This window comes from Pipra filicauda, unplaced genomic scaffold (genome assembly GCF_003945595.2).
Source record: "Pipra filicauda isolate LSUMZ 115617 unplaced genomic scaffold, ASM394559v2 scaffold309_size868695_pilon, whole genome shotgun sequence".
In the NCBI taxonomy this organism is placed as follows: Eukaryota; Metazoa; Chordata; class Aves; order Passeriformes; family Pipridae; genus Pipra; species Pipra filicauda.
The window spans coordinates 484,416-497,360 of record NW_024104431.1 but is presented as its reverse complement, the minus strand read 5'-3'; the positions used below and the strand labels follow the sequence as shown (position 1 = coordinate 497,360).

The 12,945-nt window shown below is 42.8% G+C and overlaps 1 protein-coding gene across 1 annotated transcript in view; it reads right to left on the bottom strand.

Moving 5' to 3' along the window:
- SYN2 (synapsin II) overlaps positions 1-12,945 on the bottom strand; it is a 184,586-nt gene that overhangs the window by 97,893 nt on the left and 73,748 nt on the right. The gene's annotated exons all lie outside the window — the stretch shown is intronic.

The following is a 12,945-nucleotide window of genomic DNA, read 5'->3' as shown; positions in this document are numbered from 1 at the left end:
TGAGTGTGGGGCTCAGGGAGGTTTCCAGGGAGCAGGAGGGTTTTGGCAGCCACAAGCCCAGTGTTGTTCCAGGACTCCAGAGCTCTGGCTCGGCCATGCCTGTGATGTGTTCAATTGTCATTATGCCAAGATGAGACATAAACAACTCAGCACAACAGTTTGAATAGTGGGATTTGCTGGTTGCAAACAGCACAAAAAGCAGAGAACAACAGAACTCTGTCCATAATGCAGATAAAATACCTACTCTGAGAAGATTCTGAGGGGGCAGGGAGAGCAAAAACTCTTTAAAGGCAAAAAAAACCCAATGAAAGCCTTGCATGCATTTCCAGCTGGCACAGAGGATTTGTTTAATCTAGTGGTGTTTACTTAGGTTTGGTAAAATACATCTTTAAATTTGGAATTCCAGTGGAAAATACCTTAATGATGAGTAGTCTTCACCAAAAGCCTACGAATTTGTAGCTGGATAGTGTGCTGTGCAAATCAGACCTCAAGGAAAGGAAATATTATCACAGCTACCAAAATAAGGTGGTTTGAGAATAGGATTCCTGACAACTTACTAGTTATTGCTGTTCTTATGCAAAATCCAACTTCAAAATTTCACAAGCAAATACTTCCTATTAAATACACGATTTTTGCCAAGAAATTGTTAGGTTAAAATAAATCTATTTACCTAGCTTTAGGTAAAAAACTTTTAAAAAAATCCTATTACTATATTTCCTGTGATTCTTTTCTTAGTCTCTTTTCCATTTTCACTGAGAGTGAGAAAAAGACAGTGAGAAACTGACCCTATTTTTAGGGATTGTGGCATTCATGCAAGAGGTAAGAAAGCTGTAATTCAGATTAATATTAGCCAATGCTTGTTTACTTAAAATGGAATCAACACCCATGTATCACTCTAAAGTATCCTCTAGTCCAGTAATTAAGCTATGAAATAGCAAGTAGGAAAAGTAGGTTTCAATTTGTGAGACAGAGGAAGGAAATATCTCAGATTTCCCACAGCCAGGGGAATGATTTATCCTTTGCCCCTGCTGGGATGCTGCTTCACCTCCATGTCTACAATTCTGGGAATCTCCTGTCAAACATTTCTTCCCCAAAGGGCATCTTGCTAAATTCAACCTCAATTCACATAGAATTTTTTGCATCCACAAATTGCTAGAAATATTTATTATTTTCCCTGATTCCTACTGGGCTATTTATAAAGGGGAATTTCCCTAAAGTTTTAATGAGCTTCTATCAATTTTTAAGTGTGATCCGGACTATATCTTTTTATATTTTCCTGTTGAGTAGCCAAAGCAAATAAATACCAGTCCTGGGTAAGAGCATCATCTTTTTAGATGATAAACTGCTGAACTATCCAATCCAATGCTGACTGTTTTCAGCCATGGGATGGTCATGAAGTAGAAAATGCCAGTAGAGCCATTTTATATTTAAATGAAGTATTTTATGGATGCCAAAAACCCTGGGAGATTTTAATAATTACTTTAAAAAAATAAAGTCATAGAGCTTAGTATTTCAGCAGAAGTCTTCTCAAAATCTTTAGAAAAAAACAAGGAAGTGGAAAAAAGTTCTTAGTTTAGGTAGCTGAATTTACTTCTCATTTTCAAATTCTGCATCTTATTTTCAGCTCAAAGAGGGGTGACCTTAGGTACATGTATTTACAGTTTTCAGAGCATTAGTTTAACAGGAAAATAGTTGGATTTTGTAACATTCACTGTCATGCCAGCTCTTCTCTTTTCTAGTAGGATTAAATGCTTTCACATCCAGGCCTATAGATTGTTCCTCCACAGCAGAAGAGAAGGCCAGCTGTACTTTTTTTTGCTCTCCAACAAGGTATGACACAGATAAGAAGAAATACACAGCCAAAAAGGCACTTATTCCCTTTTATTTCATATAAAAGCTTTCTGGGATTTCATCTCCCTAAGACTGAAACACTCAAAATTTGACTGCACAGAATGTGCTGTAACCAAGCAGTAGTTACCAAAAATCCCTTTGCTACCTTCATAACAATCTGAATAATTACTTTGCTTATCACTTTAGATGAGTTAAAATGTGCTTAATTACACGTGTCATCTTTGAAAGGCTCAGATTTGCTCCTGAACAAACCACACAAACTTTTCCCTCAAAGATAATTAGACATGATATTTAAAACTATTTACTCCAGATGGTGCTTTGTGTTATCTTTAATTCCAGCACACTGCTAATCTCTCTTGCCAGGCTGAAGGATTTATATCATTGCCCATTCCTGTGGGGAATTTCCTGGGATGCTGAGTAAGATTTTCATGCAACAAATTGCTTCCCATTTGCTGTAGAGTTGTTCCCTGGCAGGGCAGCACCCCTGGGCTGTGTTACTGAACCTTTTGTCAACGATTTCTCTGTCTTGGGAGTGTTCATTCCCTGTCCTTGCTTCTGCTGGCAGTGGGAGAACTCCAGCCAGCCATCTAATACTTCACGGTAACAACTAAAACAATGGCAAAATTCTCTGGATAGTCCATGCAGAGGAGCTGGCACTCTCTAAGACTGGAGAAACAGGAAAACTTGGATGGGTGAACACTCCTTGAATCCTTCTGTCATAAAAACCAGCACTTTTAGCTGAGACTTATCTTTGGCTTCTCTAAGGTGTGGGCACACCTAAGGAGTGAAGAAATTCCATGCAATACCGGTTGGCTTCCGGATTTCCATCCATAAACTTGCTTCTTACCAAATGGATTAATGAGTAGCAGTGTTTGTGGGTGAAATTACTACAGTAAAATTCCTAAGTTTCTAATGTGATTTCTGTATTCACTATGTGAGCATGGATGATCACATGTGAGCATGCTGATCCCTCAGCAATGGGATTTTCCTTTCAATATACAAAGGGAAGGTCCCTTTTTCCTACAGTGGCCAGCACAGGTCCCTTAGAGGGCCTGCAGACTACAAAGCTGAAAGATGAGCTGGGTCACATTATAGGTTGGTTAGGTTACAGTTCCATTATAGGAATCTAATAAAGAAAATGACACATTGACTTTTTCATCCCCTTCAGATTGCACCACGAAAAATATCCTGAAGTCCGTTTTTAGACTGAAATGTCCTTTTTCAGGCTGAGGCTCAGAAATATGGTTGGTCATTCCAGAAAAGCATAATTGCCTTGTAAGAGAGGTTCAAAAGCACAGACTAAGCACCATCAGAGCAAACATATCAGGGGTCCTTGGAGGACAGCAGATTGAGACACAAACATTTCATACCCTTCAGAGGGAGAAGGAATCAGGCAGTTGTGTGGAAGGGGCCGGGAGGATACATTTGACACATGTACTCTGAGGGAGTCAATTTACTTTAGCTAAGATTTTTCATTATGCCTGGATTTTAAACATAGTTTCTGTATTGTCTTTGTGTTTGTTTGTTTGGATGATTGGGTTTTGAAATTATTATTACCTGGGAAGTATCTGTGTTACCCTTTTTACCCTCTCCATGTGCTTCCTTGTTGTGATTGGCCAACATTTCTTCTCTTACACCTTAGTAAACATTAAATACTTTTCCAGAAGGGTGAGTTCATACACATTTGATTTGCTATTTGATACCTAATAGGAGAATGGAGGGGAACAGACCACTGACTGCAGCTTATGTACTTTTCTCTGTCAGCAGGAGCTGACAGACAACTTAATGGAAGTATTCAAACTTCCAAAGTCAATTCAGAGTTTGACATGGCAACTGAAAGGTGGAACAGTGCCTACAGATCAGTTTGGGCACATTAACAGAATACAGAAAAGATGGGAACTGACAACAGAACTTGGTGTTCCTCCAGTGGTTTTCCATCATGATCCAAAGCCAAAGACAACACAGTTGGACTACGAATGGAAAGATTACTGACATGGACCCTGCTCTGGAACTTGAGTGGTAGTTTCACAACACGGATGAGCTGTTCCCTAACCCTCGTGCAGCCTGGCATCACACAAGAGCAAGGTGGTGATCTCTGCCTTCCCAGCTGAGCTCTCTCCCCCGCTGGACTTTTCTCTCAAGCCCTCTCTTCTCCCATGCTCTGGGACTCACAGCATCTCTACACCTTTGACTGCAGCTGATATTTCCTCACCTTCTTCACCTTCAGCTCCATTGACCTCTGGGGTTCTTGTCTGCACCTCCTGAGATGTTGCTGCTCAGCCTGTCTGGATTGTGCTAACCCTTCCCAGAGCGATTTGGGCTGTCTCCTCCAGGTTACCCAGAATTTCCAAGGGCATTCATTTGGCTCCTGCACCTGCCCTGCAGCACGAGCACTGCCTCTGAGAGGCACAGCTCTCCCACTGCTCATCACTGCTGTAATTAACTGCTGGAATATTTTCACACTGGAGTTACAGCAGATGAGATACAAACCATTAAGAGCTTCTACAGGATAAAAAAAAAAAAAGCCTTAAATAAAAACCTCATGCCCTTGGAAGAACTGCATGAACTCGCCTACAAATTACCACAGTGCATCCATGAGAGAAAAAAAGTGTTTTCAACAACAAGCAGGATTAAAAAAAGACCCGAACAACCAGAAAAGGGTCACAGTTAGAGACACAAAAACATCTCCTCTTGGCTTGCAAGGCTGGGCAGCAAAGCATCTGGCAACAAGAAACACCTTGGCTGATGGAAGAAGCACTGACAAAATGTGTAAACACTGAGGAAAGCGAGACTTAAGGAAGACACACGGATTAAAATGAAGGAAAGCAGCCTATAAGCATAAAGAGAAGAAAACAAATCAAGACATGTTTGTTAGAAAAGAATTTGCAAAAAGTAATACCATGATGATAAAGTAATACCTAGATCAAGAGGCCTTCTGGAACTCTGTATTCCAGAATGAAAAGTTACAGAGGAAAAAAAGAAGCTTATGGAAGTGAGAGGCTCTGGGAACTCCTTTCTGGGTGCTCTTGCAGCAAGGAGAATGTGCACTTTATTCCACTGCTGTGGGAACATGGAGTTCAGTGTTCTGAGCAAGGAAATATTTGTGCACCTGTTTATCTTGATGGGACTCAGGCATGTGCTTAAGCACTTCTCAAAGGGGTTTGGGGCTCATTACAATAGAAAGAGATTTTATTGTTTGTGGGATTTTTGAGGGATGTTAAGGTCCTGAGACTTTCCAGTTCAAATAGTAGGGTTTTATAAAAAAGACTGAATTCAATGAAACTTCACAGTAGATGAAGAAATCAATGGTGGATTTCCATGGCAGAATTCCATTCCTCAGACACCACCAGCCAACCCACTTTCTGTCAAGTTCAGCACAGAAAGTCAGAGGACTTCTCTGAGGTGCTCGATACCCAAAAACTGCATTTTTTAAAAAAACCAGCATTTTAAAGTGAACCATCAACTAAAGACGCTTCAGAGAGCAGGTGTGGCAGTTAGGACACCTCATAAAAGAAACCAGGACAAGTAGACTTGGCACCCATTTCGGATGGGAACTGCAGTAAGGATAGAACCTAAACATCAAGGAATGACAGCAAGGAAATCAGTGGGGGAGGGCAGTGCTGGTGGGACTTCTGGAGATAACGTGGGGAAACAGTTCTTGTGTAGAGGGAGAGGGGAGAGGATGGAGAGGGGACTGTCCTCCTGATGGAGGAAGTACAATGGGAGGGCTTTTCCTGGATGGGTGACAAATTCCTTTATCAGGAAGGGGAGTCCTCCCCTCCTGATTCTGCTCAGCACTGAGTCACCATGGTCATATATAAAAGAAGCAAATAAAACCTCTACCTAGATTTTTACTTGAAAAAATGATCTTCTAAGGTACTTAATAGGGAATATAACACACAGGTTTTGTTTTTAATTGCACATTAATACTGCACAAGAAAGCAAGCCTTATTTTCATAATCTGGCCTTCAGGTATGGATATTTGCCTTAAGAAAGCACAAAAGAGGCTTGCTGAGTTTCAATACTGTGGCAGGAACAGCAGATAAAAAAGAGATATGAACCACAGCTTTACAGTCCTGTTTTTCAGATTAATTTTACAGCCTTTATTTAAATACAGTTTCTTTCAGTAGAAGGTAAGAAACAGTTAAAAGTCTATTTGAATTTTCTGCCACTAGAAATGTTCAATGCAATGAAAGTCTGTAATGGATGTCAAGAGCTCCCACTGCTGCTTTTTAGTGCAGGGAACAACAGGGAAAAGTGGCAGCAATCTACCCTGAAATTCAGGGATGCAGTTAAAAAATCTGAGCCTACTTTTGCATTAAATGCAGTAAATGCTGGACAAAGCAAAATCCATACATTGTCAGTACATATATAAAGTACTTCAGAGTGCAAGCAAGCATTGATGAATATAGAGCTGTATATTCTGTATGTATGGAACAGAAAACAAATAATCACCACACTGAGGTATATTCATTACTCAGGTATATCACTGCTTTTTTCAAGGAATTTCAAGTGACCTTACTTATTTTAGGAAAGAAAATCAGTAAGCAAGATTGGAATATATCCTTTCTATTTCAAGGCTAGATTAAACTACAGCAGCTCTATAAAGAGGTGCAAAGAGCAAACACACTGCTAGGTTTCATGTATTTAGATTTCTAGTTATGCATTTAAATTAATAACTATTTATGAAATTTGCTCCAGTTCCATGTTCAAACCTGGTAGTAAAATTGTCTTTTGACCAGAAAGCTTAAAATGTTTTCACTTTCCTTCTGACACAGTTTCATGAATTTACTTTCAGCTCTTGCACTACAAAGCCATCAACATGTTTTGCTTTAACTGGCAGACTGGGCAAAGAGGCCAAAATCTTCACTGGCTGACAGAATTAAGCTGCAGATTTTGTGCTTAAGAAAGTTGTGCTCAGAGCAGCGCTGGAGGAAAAGCACCTGTGGACAGTTTGTTCTCTGGTTGCCCTGTAGATACACAGACCTCTGCCTTCACTTTAACACCCTTCACATGAATAAGGGTCACAAAGACCTCCACCACTGAGGTAAATATTTGCTAATAGGCCAATGGAATTTGTTACACACTTTGCCACACACCATCACATGGGGCTGGTCAAGCCCTGTCACCCATGTCGTGGTGCCCAACGCCTCAAAAAAGGAAGTCTGCTCTGCTTGAGGGACACAGGCAGCTCCTGGCTCCAGTCCTGCAGCCACAGAAAGGAACTGCTCTTGCTTCAGTAGCTTCCTAAAGTGACAGGGCAGCAAAAGGCCACTCCCCACCTTTGGTTGCCCTGTGTCCCTGCCTTTACCTATCAAATAGATCAATCTTGCCAGAACGGTGGAAATAAAAAGAAAGTTCAAGGCTGGCTCCAGGTTTCATCTAATGAAACACATAAAACTATAGCCACTGACTGAAATACATCTTAACATTTCTAACATTTATCATGATAACAGACATCAAATCTGAACATCCCTAAATGTCTTCTCAGATTGTAGGTATGTCTGGGTTTCCCTTTCCCCATCCACGACGTGGGGGAGCCCAGCTCTAGTTCCTTCTCCGTCTGAAGAACCATTTCCGACGTCTTGGTGGACAGGGAAGGGGGACTCCAGCGACAGGGTTTTTCAGGCCCCGAGCCTGGAGGGGAGAGGTGCCCTCCCCTCCCCCCAGCACCCACGTGGCTCCATGGCAGGCACAGAGACAGCACACCGGCGTGGAGAGGAGGCAAGAGGGAGTTTATTGTTGGGGAGGGGTTTATAAAGCTTTTAGGAGGGTCAAAGGGGAACCAATCACAAGTTCAGGGTCACACAGAAAAAACCATCAGGTAAAGGGTCAACAGCCAATAGGAAGGGGTTAAACAAAGGACCAATGGGACACCTCAGGACACCTTTCCCAGGACATTCCTGCATGGGAGATAACAGTTGCGGTGGGGGGTGTTGGGAAGAAGAAACACGTGTTTGCAAAGGGACCACAAAGAGCCATTTTAAGACATGTTTAAACAAGTTTCTCATCAGATATAGTGCTACATCCCAACCTTTTTTATTCCATAAAGATGAATATGTCTTTATTGATATATGGATTTTAAATTTACCCCATTCTCTTAGTGTCTGAGGGTGTCCCTATAAAACAGAATTTAAAAATGGTTTTATTGATGAAACAAGTTTTTCACTGGCACAAACTTTCAATTACTGCAGAACCAAACAAACTACTTATTGCTGTTAATTTTAGTTTCATTAGAGTCCAAATGGTTGTTTTCTTCTGTTTCTCGGAGGCAGTCTCGGCGTCCGGAGGGGCTGCGGCGGCGGCTGCTGCGGCCGCATGGCGGGACGGGGGGTTGCGCCGGGGTCTCGGCGGGGCGGCGGCGGCACCGCGGGTGTCCGGTCCGGTCTGTTGCGGGGCAGGGTCCGCCCCGGGCGGCTCGGCGGGAGCTGCAGCGGCTCGGCAGGAGCGGGGCTGGCTGATGTCGGGGCTTCCCCGGAGCCGTGGCACGGCGGGCCGGCCCGGGGCCGGGCGGCGCGGGGAGAGGCAGCTGATGTCGGGGCTGCGGCGCGGGGCCGGCCCGGGGCCAGGCGGCACGAGCGGCACGGCGGGCGGCCGGGAGCCACGCAGGGGGATTGCTGCGGAGCTGTTTCGAGCAGCTTTAACCCTTTTTTTCGCCATGCTGGCGTGGTAACTATCTTTCAGGTTAGCAAGCAGTCTTATTAGATGACTTGCAGATGGAATTACATATGTTCTTTAAGCTTGCTTTTTCTCTCTTAAAGAGGCATGCACGCTTCTTGTAGTTACAGGTTTACAGGGGGATAGGTTTACGGAGTATGCCGAAGTTTCCTTATAAGGGAATATGCCGGGTCTGCTCCTTACCTGAATGTCCTCAGGAAGGTTGAGATATTCAGAACAGGCTTCTCTCTTGTGGTGATGCTGCCTGCTAATATCTTGGCCGCTTAGACTCCGGTTCGCCGTTGCACACCAGACCTCGCCCCAGTCTGTGCGTTAGGATTGCTTTTATCTTCACAGAAGAGTTCAAACAATCTTGGCCTCACCACGTGGCCCAATTACGGCGAATTGAGGGGGATGGGGGAGACTTCGGGGCGTCGGGGAACACAGATGTCGCATCTGCGCTTTAGGAATCCACCTATCTTCATAGAAGAGTTCAGCAAGATTCGTTTCCTCACACGGTGGCACCAGATTTGGGTTTCCCTTTCCCCATCCACGACGTGGGGGAGCCCAGCTCTAGTTCCTTCTCCGTCTGAAGAACCATTTCCGACGTCTTGGTGGACGGGGAAGGGGGACTCCAGCGACAGGGTTTTTCAGGCCCCGAGCCTGGAGGGGAGAGGTGCCCTCCCCTCCCCCCAGCACCCACGTGGCTCCATGGCAGGCACAGAGACAGCACACCGGCTTGGAGAGGAGGCAAGAGAGAGTTTATTGTTGGGAAGGGGTTTATAAGGCTTTTAGGAGGGTCAAAGGGGAACCAATCACAAGTTCAGGGTCACACAAAAGAAACCATCAGGTAAAGGGTCAACAGCCAATAGGAAGGGGTTAAACAAAGGACCAATGGGACGCCTCAGGACACCTTTCCCAGGACATTCCTGCATGGGAGATAACAGTTGCTGGGGGGGGGTGTTGGGAAGAAGAAACACGTGTTTGCAAAGGGACCACAAAGAGCCATTTTAAGACATGTTTAAACAAGTTTCTCATCAGATATAGTGCTACAGGTATGCATTCTTTAGCCTTGCCCTTTAAGAAGATCCCCTCTGGTACATAGAAGAGAGCAATAAACAGCCAAATCCTATCCCATTGTTCAGCATTATTGTACAAATCTTGTTTTGGGTAATGAGCACAGAATTTTCTTATAGTGCAATACATATTTATAATTTCTTTCTTTAAACCAAACATGGGCAAGCATTGAAAATCTCCAAGATTTACAGTAAATAGGTTTTCAAAATACTTCTCTTCTTGCACACATTTGCTTGTTATTCCCTCTCCATAAGATACTTTGACACAACATTGAAACTCGTCTATGTGGTTGTATCTCCTATTAGCATATCTTCAATAATTTGTGTCAACAGGATGCTGGAATTAACAGAACTAGTCCCTTTTCTCTGCTCCTCCCTGTGGAGTGCCCATAAGTGCCCTGCCAGTGCCCCAATCTGTTGCTCAAGACTATTAAAGTATAACTTGAAGGGGAAAAAGCACAAGAGGGTAACTTTGAGGAGCAATACATGAATGAGAAAACAAAGTGGGGGAGAGCACTATAATACCATCAAATAGTAAGAAAGGGCAGTTAAAACAGACTTTCCAAAGAAAGCAAAGCAAGAATAGAGAAATGAAGTATTCAGTAAGAGTAGAAAGATGAAGACAGATAAGTAGAAAATCATCTGCAAAAGAAAGGCAAAGCAGAATATGGCTCATGAAGGCTCGGAATTGTGTAAGCTTGGCAAAAGGAGCAGACAAGAAAAATATCAACAAACTTGCAAAAAAGTATTTGGCTGTCTGCTCCCAAACTATAGGAAAAGAAACAAAGAAGAACTGTGAGATTTACAGTACTACCAAGTCTGACAAAAGGAAAAGTCTTCCCTCGGAATGGCTGCAGATGAGCAAGGAAGTAAATTTTGGCATAACAAAGTGTTCTATGGAACTTCTCTTACACTTAAAACCCTGAATAACAATAAATTCCTTCAATGAAGCAGAGTCTGACACCTGAAGATGTTTCAGGACAAAGTGGGCTCTAATCTGGAGCTCTGTGTAAAAAACACCAGGACCTTTCAGCTGTCTTAACATCTTACAAGTATCTCTGCCTTCCATTCTGTCAGCTTTTGCCCAAAAAACACTTCCTATTTGGTTCCTCTCTTTCCCACATCCCTGGACCGATGGAGTAGTGTGTCATGATGGCAGCATTGTCCTCTGCTTGAGGCCAAGCCTGCTCAGCACCCAGCTTTCCATCCCCACACTGCCAGATGCCTCTTCACAAGCTGTCACAGCTCTGCCGTAGCTCGACACACCACAGTGGCCTCTCTACATCCCTCTGTGATTCCATCAGGTCAGTATTTCAAGCTAAATACAGACCCTTGCATCACCGTGGCAACAGCTAATTAAGGTCACAGTGCTCAAGTGCAAATGATTTTTGCAAACCCACCGTTACGTGTCAGGTTTTGCCACCCTTCAGCAGAGTAAATGTGTAATTTAGGTATCAGCACGTCCTGGCAGCCTCATCCACCAACCCCTACCATGCAGCCTCCTGAGACACACTCACTCCCAGGAGAACACATGTGCAGTCAGCTGCAGGTGCTGCTAAGTTTTTCCTCTGCAGTAAAGGAAACAGAACTACACTCATGGAATTGGAGTGATTCTATGAGGATTTTCTTTCTCTTCAGTCATATACAGTTTTTCTATACAGCTGCAGCAACTCCATGGTCTCTGCAGTACTGAAATACTTATCTCTCAGAACCCAGAAGATGCAATCCAGCTCCTTTAATGCATGTTATGAGTATATCACAGTGCAGGCTTAACTGAAATTAAAAAAAAATAGCTATATTCTATCTACAGCAGCCATGGACATTGAACCTTGCAATCCCTGACAAGTAAATCAGAGTCTTCACGTTTAGTGTACTCCACTTAACTCTCCCTCCCTTCCTAATTACACTTACTAGCATATTTTTAAAATATTATTTCCCCAGTCTGAATCCTTAAATTTTACCTATTACTGCAAGCACTGACATCATCATCACATTTTCCAGTTACTTCTGGCCTCCACAATTAGTTATTTCACCCACCTACATAGATCCACAGAATCATATAGGTTGGAAGAGACCCCTAAGATCACCAAGACCAACCATTAACCTGCTAAGTCCACCACTAACCCAGGCCCTTAAGTCCCACACCTACATGTCTTAAATCCCTCCAGGGATGGTGACATCATGTACTGTGAGAAAGTTTACATACAACCTTTAAGCCTTAGTAAAGAAAAGTCTCATTTATTTCTGGAATGACGTTTTCTAAAGGAAAACAGAATAAAGAAATGTCTAGATTGCTACTTTAAATAATAACAAATCATAACTTCAGGTAATTAGTTATGCTCTTTTTCCTCTTTACTTTTCCTTTCATAATGCTTTACAATAGGATGCACACATTAGACATGAATGAGACTAAGATGGATTGGGAATCCATCTAGGATAGCATAAGTTTTTGCCTCACCTTAATTCAATGCAGATGTAAATTAAGCTAGTTAAAATTTTAGTCTCATTTGACTGGAACATGTCACACACAAGACTATTCTCTTGCAATGTGACACTGCAATGAAACATTCTAATGTGGTGAGACGGGGGCATGAACAGACGAGGTTCCTCCCCAGCTCTGCATGAACCCAGCAACAAAGAACTCAGTTTTTATTTATAAAACTCACACTTTCCCCCTAGCTAAATAACTTTCTGACATTCTTACTGGCATTTAAGTGGAATTCATCTCAAGCCACGATCATGAATATTTCATGAGGTAGGTGGTGTTATCACCCGAGTGCTGCGACAACCCCAAATCATGAATACGTTTCAGTACTCAAACATCTCACCATAAACAGCCATTTCAACATTTTCTTTGCCATATTGCTCACACCCAGCTTTTCAAAGGGCTATACAATGCTCTGAACTTCTGACAAGCATTTGAAGGAATTATGTATGTCCTGACACCAGAGAAGACAAGCTTTAAGACTTCAGTATGTTCCTGGCAATCTTCCCACCACACCCCAGCTTCCAAGAATATAACTCAGGTCAAATACAAATTTGTTCACTGTTTATTGGCAAATGCACAGAAACGCAGGTGTGTCTGCAGGCAGAGCACAAAAAGAGTTCTGCTGGAAAATTAAGGGCAGGTGCTTCAGTTTGTGATGCAGGTTATGAATCTGCCCTCAGGGTTGAAAAGGGATGTTGTGCATCTGGAGCTGCAAGTTCTAAAAACATCAAACACCTGACACTCTGAAGAACAGCAATTTAAAAACCAAAGGTCTTGTATTCTCATTTTATAACTTCCCAGACTTCCCTTCCTAGTTCTATACTACTCCTAATTTTGCACTGGTGTAAGTAAGATTGATTGCCCATTCAGTAT